This window comes from Myxine glutinosa, chromosome 2 (assembly GCF_964187855.1).
Source record: "Myxine glutinosa chromosome 2, kmMyxGlut1.1, whole genome shotgun sequence".
NCBI lineage: Eukaryota > Metazoa > Chordata > Myxini > Myxiniformes > Myxinidae > Myxine > Myxine glutinosa.
Genome location: NC_136262.1, coordinates 168,715,671 through 168,728,762, shown reverse-complemented (window position 1 = coordinate 168,728,762; position 13,092 = coordinate 168,715,671). Strand labels below are relative to the sequence as shown.

At 49.0% G+C, this 13,092-nt stretch overlaps 1 protein-coding gene across 1 annotated transcript in view; it reads left to right on the top strand.

Annotated features, from left to right (window-relative positions):
* Nucleotides 1–13,092, top strand: part of LOC137422526 (deoxyribonuclease gamma) — a 59,979-nt gene that overhangs the window by 20,302 nt on the left and 26,585 nt on the right. The gene's annotated exons all lie outside the window — the stretch shown is intronic.

Below are 13,092 nucleotides of genomic sequence, written 5' to 3'. Positions count from 1 at the left end.
CAAGAACAACAACAAGAGCACGAAGAAACATCGGCCAGCAGAGGGAGCAGAAAGAAGACCGTGCAACAGTTGTTTTTTTTCTTGAAATGTATGACTGTGCACTGGATGGTGCTTTGATAGTGCTTTGATGGTGCTTTATTGGTACTTATTGGTGCTTTGGTGCTTGCATGCTCGGGGATGCATTGCAATATCAATTCTGCATCCCCGGGCATGTAGAGGTGGTGTATCGGTGCAGTGCATGCTTTTTCCTCCCTCCCACAGGGTTCTTTTTTGTTTCCCAAAACAAATGACAGGTCCTGGGTTGCAATGTAAATACAAATAGTGTCTTGAAAATAATGCTCCCCACCATAAATGTGTAGTTTGAAAATAATTCTGCAATTCGGTTAATTGTGGGTGTGAATCTATTAGGCAGGATGCAACATAGCAGGTGGGACATATTTAACTCTTTTAAAATTGTCGCACTCAGGGTAAGGTTAATAGTAGAGGGGATTACACCTGAGTGTCACATTAAGTAAAGTTTTCGGCCCGGGTCGTGCCGTGAGGAATGAGGGTGCTGTGTTACGGTTTTTAGAACCTTCACATGTAAATTTAGTAGTAAATTCCCTTATAAATGACCCCTGTGTACATGTCCCCTTAATTGGCTGTTAATTAAAGATTGCACCTTAGTTAGTCCATGTACAACATGTAGGACACTTTAGGATCTCTATAGTTAAGTCATTATTCTGTGTTCCAGGTAAGGCTGTGTTTCCAATAGTTGACTCTACGTTGCATCAATCAGCTAAGATAGGTCCCCTTTCAATATCCCCAATCGTCTCCTCAAAGTGCCAGTAACAGTTGGGCTGTTTTCGTGGGCATCACACCACCTCTGCTAGCCCAGCAGCGTTCGCTGCCTGGCGCCAAACTCCATTACGCACGAGGCCAAGAAGGGGGGAGGAGCCGCCAGAGCACGGGCGTGGCACCACGTCATCATCAAAGGTGGAGTCAAAGAGCCCTTAACAACCAACCAGGGCCCGGTGGGCATGGCTTGATAGGGCGTGGCAAGAAGCGTCAAGAGAGTTCGAGAGGGTTCCAAGGGCGTGGCAAGAAACGTCTGGAGAGTTCGAGAAGGTTCCAAAGGCGTGGTAATAAAAACCCTTGGCGCGAGGCCCCCCACCAGAGACGCGTGAGGAGGTTCAAGAGAGTCGGTAAGAGGCGGATGAGTGAGGGAGCACGACCCGAGAAGTTGAGAGAGGAGGGAGTTTGCTACAGAGCCACGTGCTTGAATGAACATTAGATTATATAAAGGTGTGCAATATATTGTTGCGGATGCGGCTTTAGATGTTATATTGACCGAGCGGTGGTGTATTTAACCGCGTCCGAACAGTTACTCCCCGATTAAAACCCGATTCCACCCGACGTTGACCAGATCGCCCCACAGATATTCAATCGGGAAATCTCTAAAGCGACCGAAAGAGAATGAAAAAGAAGAAGAAGAAGAATACGGCGGAAGAACAGATTTTATTATACACACACAAGCAATGGATGGAAGAAGCAGTAACACAGCGAATCCTTAACTTACACTATTCATTTTTACTTAGCTCCAAGACAAACGAGCAGGACAGGACGTTCACACTAACACAGGGGATAATGCAGGCAGGTAAGGCTTGAGATGGAGGCAAGGTCGGGAGGCCGCCGTTCGCAATTCCTCGCGGTTTTGGCGGGAAACCCTCCGTCGTGTATCCGCTGTGGTCGACGGCACGCGCTGGTTCGGCACACCTGCTCCTCTTCTGGGGTGGGGCCGTCTCCCTCCTTTCAGCGCGTCTCTCCAAAGCTGGTCTCCTTGCCGAGTACCTCTCCTCTTTGGCTTGGAGCGTTTCGCATCTCACCGCCTATTGGTGCAGTCTCTTTTCTCATCTCCCAAGGCCTCTCTCAAGTCATCTCGTAAAGCAGTCCCTTGCAGGCGCTTTTATCACCTCAAGCGAAATCAAGCCGCCGACTCCGAGGGCACGCCTACCGGGTCACTCACCGCGGTGTTGATTGGCTGTTAGGGCTGGTTCACTCCTTCCCTCTTATGACGAGGTGGAGACACGCCTTTCTTCCCCAACCTTACCTCGTGGCCAATGGTGGTTTGAAGAAAACCGGCCAAAATGCGGAAGGCAATTGGAAGGGAGGTTTTGGGGAAATTGGAAGGGCCTACGCTTATTTTGTTTGATACAATGCAAAGTCAATCTAGTGGGAAAACACATACTTAGCCTACATGGAATAAGGAAATACACTATTTAAAAGATATATCGTGACCTGCGTGTACATTTCATGCAATTAACTAGGATGCTGACTGCGACCATTATTAACACTAGGGCATGCCCGTACTATATATATATCTAAAATTATATCCCCCCCCTCTATTTACATGAAATGGTTTGGTCCAAAGCGAACGGCTTGCGAGTACGGTGACAATCCCCCCCCCCTCTATTTACATGAAATGGTTTGGTCCAAAGCGAACGGCTTGCGAGTACGGTGACAATCCCCCCCTCTATTTACATGAAATGGTTTGGTCCAAAGCGAACGGCTTGCGGAGTTTGGTAAAGAAATCGCCATAGCGTGCACAAACGCGCAGGAAAGCGAAAGAATCGCAAATTAGTTTTAAAACATAGTTTAACGGCAACATAGCGGCAACATAGTTTGCCAACGTGAAATAAATGAATACGCTCTCAAATGTGCCGTCCGAGGCAGAGTCTGTTCGCCACGTTCGGCACACGTGATAGCTCGCTGCTCTCTGATTGGTTGAATCGTTTTTTGGACATAGCTCGGTAACTACTTCTCCGATTAATATGAAACCTTGAAAAGGCACATCCTCGGGTCCCCAGCAATATACCTGGCAAGTTTAAAGTATATCGGACCCGTGGTTGTCGAGAAACAGCGGTCACAGACATACAGACATACAGAGATTACTGGAATTATAGATAGATTACAGGGTGGTACCGTACGTTTGTAACGTTCACATTGTAACGTTTCCACATTCGTTACACGGCACCCTCCTTTCTTCAGGCCCGTGCTCGGGCCTATTAGACTTTAACTTAGTGTGACACGTAGGTGTAATTCCCTCTACAATTAACCTGACCCTGAGTGTGACAATTTTAAAACACAAATAAGTATGTCCCCCTATTGCATTGCATCCTGTCTAACAGACTCAAGCCCACAGCTAACCGAATTACGGAATTATTCTCAAACTATACATTTACGGTGGGGAGCATTATTTACAATGACGTGATTTCTTATTTACAACGCAACCAGGACCTGTGTTTTTTTCTTTTTTTTTCTTTTTAGGGAACAAGAGAAAGAAATTCCTGTTGGGAGGGAGGAGACAGCACGCATTGCATCGATGCACCAGTACCAATACCACCAAAGCACCCAAAAGCACCAAACACCACAAAGCACCCAAAAGCACCATCCGGTGCGGTCACCATGGTTCATAATAAACACAACAAAACAACTGGTGGTGGTCTTCTCTTTCTCTGCTGGGCCGATGTTCTTCCCGACGTCTTCTGGCTTCATGCGGCCTATTTGGACATAATAAAAAGCACAACTTGTGTCCATTTTTATTTAGGGCCTCAGGGGCCAACTAAGGGTGGTCCACCTGTTTGGCATAGGTGCCACCTTACCGAGGTCCGCAAGCAAGATTCCCTGGCCACTATGGCCGGTTTCCAACAGAGGTGCCCTGCCCCAGAACCTGGGGTCCATCAAGTGGTACTTGGCCGCAGAACAGCGGTCCATAAAGTGGTACATCAACGCAATGCATGCTGGTTCTGGGAATCTCGGGCGCACAATGGCCACCTCACGCACGCTCCCATCGGCACCCAATGGCGCACAGGTCATGTGGGAGACAAAAGAAAGACAATTGAGCGAGGGGTAAGGTCACAAGGGTACACGTCAATAAGGCAATGCAAGGTGAAATGCGTACGGAGGGCGAAGTGAGAAAGCTCGTCCCTACCGTACGTCACCCCATATGTACAAAAATCTACCCATTTACAAATTCGTCACTACTGTCACGTCTTCCCCATATTTCCCCTATACCAAATTCGTCTCCACAATCCCTTTACTTCAAAATTTGCCATCACCAATTCATCATCAATCCTCATAAGGAGGGAGAGATGGAATTACGCACAAGGTCACACCCACGTCATGATGCGTCTCACAATCCAAACATTTGCATCATAAAAAATAATCAAAACATGGCATGGTGTGGAGTACCTGTCACCTCAGGTGAGTGGATGCAGATGGTGCGAGGAGATCCTTCATCCTAACTATCCTCTAAATGACTTTAACACACTTTACACTACCCGGGGTCTTTCCCTGCCAATCCATTGGCCAACTTACACTATGGGTTCTAATAACCAATTCCCATTGACCAACTGTGGTGCTTCTCAATTTGGGGTCTCACTCCCCCGATTCATCTCCCGGTGCTCTAGCACAATTTCTGGGCTGCGACGTGTACCTCTCCCAACAGGTCTACCCACCTGCACACCTCCACCACTGTAGTTGCCACCCGAGCTTACCTAGCTCCTCACCCTAACCTAACTACCTGGGGACAGCCCCTCTCCTGGCTCTGTCACCCCATGGTGCCCTCTGGCACTGGGCTACCCGGGTCCGTCCTCCGGATCCTCGGGCCCCATCCACAACAACTACTACCGGCTCCCAGAGCCCACCTGCGGCCTCACCTGGCCGACATCCTTACAGTGGTGGAGTGCCCAAACCAACTACTCACACTAACAGGCTACACGCCCAGCCATTTCCACAACACCAACGCACCCATCCACATACCATTCTGTCACCCGCACCACAGATGCCAATATCCAACCACAATTTACCTGTACCCTCTACCTAACACTTACACTACCCGCCCCGGGTATCCGTGATGGGGGTCCACTCTTCCCCCATTCACACCTTCGCACCATCCACTCCACTCCACAATTTCCACCATTCTCACTCCACGACCATCCATTCCAATACTCCAGATATTCCACACTACCATTTATTCCACACAGCCACATACACCTGCTCTTCATTCACCTGTCGTTGCACACCTGTGCAATCATACCTGGTGCCACCTGCACCCTCCTTTCTTCCTGGACCATTTGGTCAGCACAACACGCAATCACCACTACTCCCTCATACACTGCTCCATTCACCTGTTCAGTTGCACACCTGTGCAATCACACCTGTTCCATTCTCACCTGTTCAATCCTCACACACACGGCATCATCTCAGCTAACTACTCCCCTCTGAAACTTGCGCTTCCCAGTCGTCCCTTTAAACTATTGCGCTCCCGCGTCATTATAATCCACCCTAATCTACCTGCGTCCCCACTACAGGTATCAGTCACTAACTAAACTTAACGTCACCTAATGTCATCTTCGCTAGGGCCCTATCAATATAACCTAACCCACCCGGGCTAGTTTTCACTGCCATACACCCCATAAGCTATAGCTCCTTTGCCCCCACGTCTGTGAGGGATGGTGGATTTGCCATCCCACCACATCGGGGGTCTTTCACTATCAATTTTGTTCGTCCAGATTCCAACCAATTCAAAAATTTTCCATTTACTGCCAATTCTATTCACTTTTCTAAATTTCGTTTCAAATCACTACCATCATCACAGTCCGCTATATCCTAGCCTCGGTGCGTCATGACATCATTAAACTCGGCTTCGTAAAGCCGAGCAATGAATTCGGGTGGTTTGGTTGCCTGCAGGTTGAATCCGTCCGGCTTTCGGTTCAAGGGAGGTGGTTTGGTTGGACCGAGGCTCCACGCACCATCTCGGCGCGGCACCTTGCGGTCCAGGGCCCGATGGCTCAATCTCCCCCGGTCGGAACCCCGTCCCCACGAGGGGGCACCGTTCCGCCTCCTCCCACTCGCCCTCGAACCGGACCGGTCGCCTCGCCCGGCAAAGCCCGGACTCGACCGTGCGGGGTGGGGCCAAGCCCGAATCGGCAACGACGCTTCGAAGAGAAGCGACGCAGCATCGATCCGCGCCGGGCCTCGCACCCAACAAAGCACCCCCCTCGCACCGAGCGCTCGCATCGGCTATCCGTCGCCCTAACCGCTAACCTGGTTACCATCGATGCTTTACTTGCATGCTTACAAGCATACGCTACCCCTTTCACCCTCACAAAACCTGGCGTTCCAACGCCGTCCGTACATTCCACCAACGCTCTCCCTGTTACACACCACACCTCTCGCGCACACTTTGGTCCACACCTCTCCTCCGTTACGTCCTCCGTAACACTCACCATGGGCGTGCACTCTTGCATCCACCCACTAACGCGCTCACATGGGCTCTCCCACACCCGCGCCATGACCAATTCAGGTGTGCTTTCTCGCACACGTTCCACCACCACCTTACTCTCCGTGTCACACTTCGTACACCCCGACGTGCATTCTCGCTCGCACTCGGTTTCACACTCGCGCTCCGATGTGCCCTCTCGCACCTGCGCCACCACCAACTCACTATTCGTGTCACACTCCGTACACCCCGACGTGCATTCTCGCTCGCACTCGGTTTCACACTCGCGCTCCGATGTGCCCTCTCGCACCTGCGCCATCACCAACTCACTATTCGTGTCACACTCCGTACACCCCGACGTGCATTCTCACTCGCACTCGGTTTCACACTCGCGCTCCGATGTGCCCTCTCGCACCTGCGCCATCACCAACTCACCATTCGTGTCACTCTCCATACACCCCGACGTGCATTCTCGCTCGCACTCGGTTTCACTCCCACACTTTATAACACACCCACTCGCCGACGCACACTTTTTTCTCCCACGCATGCCATTTCCACTCACACGGGACCCTTCACCAACGCCCGGGTGCCATATCGATCCCAATCGCGAGACAATTCTTTTGTCGCCAAACATCCTCTTACAAAATCTCCCCGCACAATACACAACAGCACGACTCACCTGGGGGATCCTTTTCTCCACGCGAACCTGCAAACTTCCATTCGGGTTAAGCACAGCATCGTGATGTGAGCAGGGACTTTGTACATAATCCATTTCTCCCTGCAATTCCCAGGCTACCTCCGTCATCTCTTCAATTTTAATTATTCCCGCTACTGCTTTTTCTTTATTAACCTCGACGACCGTTGGCTTTAATAAAACACCCTCCTCTACCTCAGCGGTCGCCGGCTTTTCTAAACCCCGTGTCGCGATTTCTACCCCCGTCATTGTACCCGTGCTTTCCTCCGCTTCGCTCAACCAGCGCTTTTCGACCCGCGTTACTTCCTTGTGCACCCCTGGAACCCTTTCGCCCAACTTGCGGTCTCTGTCCCTCTGCTCCCTTTCCTCCCTATCGGCCCTCATTCTGTTTTCTATTTGTTCCATAATGTCGTTTTCTCTCTGCATTTCCACCATGAATTGGGCCATGAAGGCTCGCATGTACCCTGGCATCTCTGGCTTGGCTGCCGCGACCACGAGCGCGGCTAACTTTGGTGCCGCAATAACCATGTGCGCGAGAGCGCCATTTTGTGCGTCTGAAACCTCCGCAACCACATTGCCATTTTTCTTCTCCCTTTCCTCCACATACATTTCCCCGAGGTCCTGGGTCGATTCCACCCTGTCTATCTCTCCCACCGACATCCGATCGCCTTGATTGTCCATGGCGCGATCTCAAAATTCGGGTTTTATTTTTTTTTCGTAAAACAAAATCAAATTTCGCCGTTATAATTTCGAGCGCGTGAAACGCGCTACGGATCGAATTCTACTTCCCAACAACAAGTTACCCTAATGGTACAATTGGTGTTCCAAAATTTGGGCCTAACAAATTTAGTCCCAGGTCCGAATCCAACTCCTCGACACCAAATGTTACAGACGCGGGTTTTAGATGTTACATTGACCGAGCGGTGGTGCATTTAACCGCGTCCGAACAGTTACTCCCCGATTAAAACCCGATTCCACCCGACGTTGACCAGATCGCCCCACAGATATTCAATCGGGAAATCTCTAAAGTGACCGAAAGAGAATGAAAAAGAAGAAGAAGAAGAATACGGCGGAAGAACAGATTTTATTATACACTCACAAGCAATGGATGGAAGAAGCAGTAACACAGCGAATCCTTAACTTACACTATTCATTTTTACTTAGCCCCAAGACAAACGAGCAGGACAGGACGTTCACACTTACACAGGGGATAATGCAGGCAGGTAAGGCTTGAGATGGAGGCAAGGTCGGGAGGCCGCCGTTCGCAATTCCTCGCGGTTTTGGCGGGAAACCCTCCGTCGTGTATCCGCTGTGGTCGACGGCACGCGCTGGTTCGGCACACCTGCTCCTCTTCTGGGGTGGGGCCGTCTCCCTCCTTTCAGCGCGTCTCTCCAAAGCTGGTCTCCTTGCCGAGTACCTCTCCTCTTTGGCTTGGAGTGTTTCGCATCTCACCGCCTATTGGTGCAGCCTCTTTTCTCATCTCCCAAGGCCTCTCTCAAGTCATCTCGTAAAGCAGTCCCTTGCAGGCGCTTTTATCACCTCGAGCGAAATCAAGCCGCCGACTCCGAGGGCACGCCTACCGGGTCACTCACCGCGGTGTTGATTGGCTGTTAGGGCTGGTTCACTCCTTCCCTCTTATGACGAGGTGGAGACACGCCTTTCTTCCCCAACCTTACCTCGTGGCCAATGGTGGTTTGAAGAAAACCGGCCAAAATGCGGAAGGCAATTGGAAGGGAGGTTTTGGGGAAATTGGAAGGGCCTACGCTTATTTTGTTTGATACAATGCAAAGTCAATCTAGTGGGAAAACACATACTTAGCCTACATGGAATAAGGAAATACACTATTTAAAAGATATATCGTGACCTGCGTGTACATTTCATGCAATTAACTAGGACGCTGACTGCGACCATTATTTACATTACAGGGTGGTACCGTACGTTTGTAACGTTCACATTGTAACGTTTCCACATTCGTTACAATATGTTATTACATGCAAATATCATGAAACCATTATTAAATCAGATTAATGATCTTCATTAAACAAGAACTTTAATATCCATATATTTGCATGTAGATCAAATATAGATAAATGTAGGCTGTAGTTCAAATCATGCAGATCACAGAGTATGAAAGAAGTTGTCCTAGCAAGCATTATGAGACGTGAATCACTCCTTCAAAGCATTTACACTGGATATATTAGTACATGTATATTAGGGTGGTCCAAAAAACATCGATCTCTCCGATTTTGATGCTCTACTGGATTATTGTTAGAAATGGTCTAAAACATTCACCCACCAAATATTTTCGCTCAATTCCATCTAGAAACTCATACACACTTCAATTGAAATATGGCGTTTTTCACCAAATTTGGCTAAATGAGAACAATCCAATAGCAACCTAGGGTGGAAAAAGTACATGCACTATTGTACTGAGCCATTCTGTGGTTCATGACTTTTTGCATGCGCTTGCGCCTGTGAGTGTGAAATCATCATGGTCGAAACATGTTTGACAATGCTTGAAACATGTTTGAAACATGTTCATACATGTCTGACTCGTGTTTCGACCATGAGGACTTCACAGGGGTATGTACCATCAATGACATTATTTAGGAAAAAAATATTTCTAAAGTCTTTGTAAGCCTCTCAACATGGACGATTTTCATTAAAATTGACCAAAATGACAAATTTATATATTGAGTGTGTATGAGTTTATAGATGACTCAGATGCAAAATATTTTTTGGGTGAATGATTTAGACCATTACTAACAATAATCCAATAGAGCATCAAAATCCAGATAAAAAAGTGATTTTTTTTGCATTTTTGGACCACCCTAATGTATATGTACCTCAAAGGGTTAAAGGGATGCTGCTAGAGTGAAATCCATGTTTATGGATTTATGGGTTGTGCTATACAAAATGATGATGGTCATAACTGAAATATGCAGTAAGATTTGACTTTAAAAAGTGCAAATTCATCAGAATGCATCTTAATGTACCCTGCTTATGGTGATTATGATGGGATATATGAGCAAAAAAAATTATGACAGGATATTTGTTTCAAGACAACAGAATATTGACACCTGGAGACTTCGTAACAGACACAATAATGGTCGTTCATTTTACGTTTGCCGATTTTACCAATGATAAGCATTTAAATTTGAAATTGAATCAATGCTCAGGACGCCTTACAAGTGAAGTAACCATACAAATGCATTCCAAAATATGCTTTTAGTTGATGTCATGACCATCCCAAAGGTTTACTTGTGCATTACTTTCTGTGCTTTCCTGTTTTTTCGCTGTTTGCTTAATTCCATCAGGTTTCTGTTCCTGAATTTCAGCGCATAGTGAATACGCAAACTCACGAAAGTACAAACAATTTTTGATTTCACTTGGTCGCTGCATAGTTCTACTTCTTTGTACTCAAATAGATTGCTGTGATTCTGAGATGAGGAACGAGACACCATTGTTACCATCTGGAACATGTGTGTTGTGAACAGCTTCCGGGTTGTTGGCGAGCGCAAGCTCACTCTGCCTGCCTGCTAAAATGGCCGCCGAGCGCGTCCATTGGATACTTCACTGTTTCGCACGAGTGGGCTAACTTGCTCCGCTTTACGATCTTTGGTTCGAAGTGAGCCGATTGTAGATGGGGAGGAGCATAGGGATGGAACCTCCCTCGCTTCCGAGACGGTCCCGATAGATACCCAGGCCTTAATGCAATTTACGAAGGGAATGGAGGAGCGAAGGAATAACAAAATGGATGCTCAGAGTGAGCAGATAGGGGGATTGAATGAAAGGATGGATGCCCAAAGGAATGACATAAATGCTCAGAGTGAGCGATTGGAAAATAAATTGATGAATTGAAGGGAGACATGAAGCGAATGATTAACAAAATGGATGCCCGGACGAATGAAGAATTGAAGGAAGGACGAAAGAATGGTGCCGGTGGGGCACAGGAGCAGGGAATTTTAACGGGATTCGAATTAAAACGGGAGACTGTTTGGAGGTGAATGGGGAGTGTCTACAGGTGAATAGGGAATGTAAAAATGTATTTGGGGGAAGTTGGGGAAGGAAATTTGGAAGTAAATGGGGAATGTTTGAGGAATGAAGGCCTGGAACTGGAAGGTTATCGGGGCCGGGTGCATGCCCCAACACACCAAAAGGGGGAGCAATTTGGATCCTTGCTGCACAAGTGCAGTGGTGCAGAGCAAGAGGGGGTAGGGGTATTGGAGGTCTGTGTGGCAGAACCGGACTGGGTGTGTAATGATGAAGGTCTGTGGGGGATCAGAACTGATTGGGAATGTGAGTGATGATGATGATGTACAGGATTTGATCCAGCGGTTGAGGACCTGGGACAGTCCCATGGAGGACAAGGTTGATTAGGCCCAAAGGAGTTTGGGGGATGAGGTGAGTCGGTCCGAGGAGGTGATCGAGGGGACCCTCACCATGCACTACAATTTGGTAACAGAGGCTCCGAAATTACATACCCAGCAGGGGGAGTGTGTTGGCTCCGAAATGGATTTGGACTTGGGAGAGTCGTGAGATAGAGTCTCGGAGGATTTGGTCCCTGTAGGGAATGTGGAACAGCTGCAGGGAGGGGCAGAACAACATGGAGGGGTTGTTACCTGCAGCTGCGGTTTGGCAGTGGGGATGAAAATTTTTAAACGAAAAATAAACTTAGATTTAAATGGGAATGTGAATTGGAGCAGCCTTGGTGGGAGTTGGTCCCCGGGTTGCGGAATTTGGACCAGGAGAGGTCATTGGGGATGGCCTTGGGGGAAATTTTCCCCCTGGAAATGTTGTTATGCCAGCCAGCTGGGGGGCTGGGCAGGCGAGATTAGGACGTGGGGTCCAGCCATGGGTGTCATGGTACGACTTGGGCCCCATCGGGATCTGGTGGAGGGTGGCGTCCCTTGTCCAGCGGGGTGCCACCCGAGCAGGTGGCTTGGGCCGGCAGGGTCACCGGACCCTCGTGGGGGTTAAGACATCCATGGGGTCCGGGGTGGTTTCTCACAGGCCTGGGATGGCATATATTGAGGACCACTGGGGGGAGGTGTTGTGGGTCACGCTTTGGTGGTGGCATCGCGGACGGCCAACATGGGCCTGATGTGATGACCGCCCGGGCATGTGGCCTGACACCCTCTCCCTGAGACTCTGCAACAGCCAGCATGTGATGACCTGCCTGCTGCTCTAAGGAAGCGGGTCAAACCGCATGGACAGGGATGGATTATAGACCACCGGACAACCATTAGAGCATCTGTGGAACATGATGGTATGAGAATGATCTTCCACAGATGTCCTGTTGTGATTTGTGGACTCTCAGCTTGGGAAGTGAGCCATGGGAATTGGTAACGAGCCGAGCATATGGGCCATGCTCGGCTGGCAAGTGTATGGTGAAGCACCCTTCTTTGGTGAGATTAGTAAAATGTGAGAAATGTTTGGCATGGGTAATCTGAGGGTAGATGCAAATTTAAGGGTGAATTTTGTAATGCAATGGTGGTCACTGAGAGCCGTGACACCATTATTGATCCAGGTGTGTTAGACCAAAGTGTTGGAGGCTGTGATAAAATTTGACAGGTTAGCAGGACACAGCTTTCAACTGGTTGTGGGGGCGATTGCGCCAATATTTGGAACGCGGGGTTATGGTGATGTAGTTGGGGGTCTGGGGGTCAATGTGGTGCTATGGGTGTCCAAGGTGTGTGGACCATGTCTTCTGGAGGAGTCTCCTGGTGGAGCATGGCCGTCGACTGGACCTTGGCATGGTCAAGTGTGGGTGGGCACTGGGGGCTGCAGTTGTGTTGACTGGGGGATGAGGGCAGCGGAGATGATTTGAGGGTGGATGCCACGCACTGCCACCGTCTCCCCCAGGGCCAAAGTTGTGAGTGTGTTTGTGTTGTTGGCAGCAGGTGCTCACCACGTTGGTCAGCTGTGGCTATAGCAGCTGTGTTCCTCGCAGGGGGGCCAAAGGATGGATGGTGGGTCACACCCTTATGGACACTCATGGGCCATGTTGGCATTTCGACTGCTCAGCTTGTCCCAATGACCCTTGCACGGTAGAGGTGCGGAGCTGTTGTAGCCACATGTAGTTGTTTAGAACAGTTCACATTTGGATGTGGATCCACATACCTGCCAGTACAGT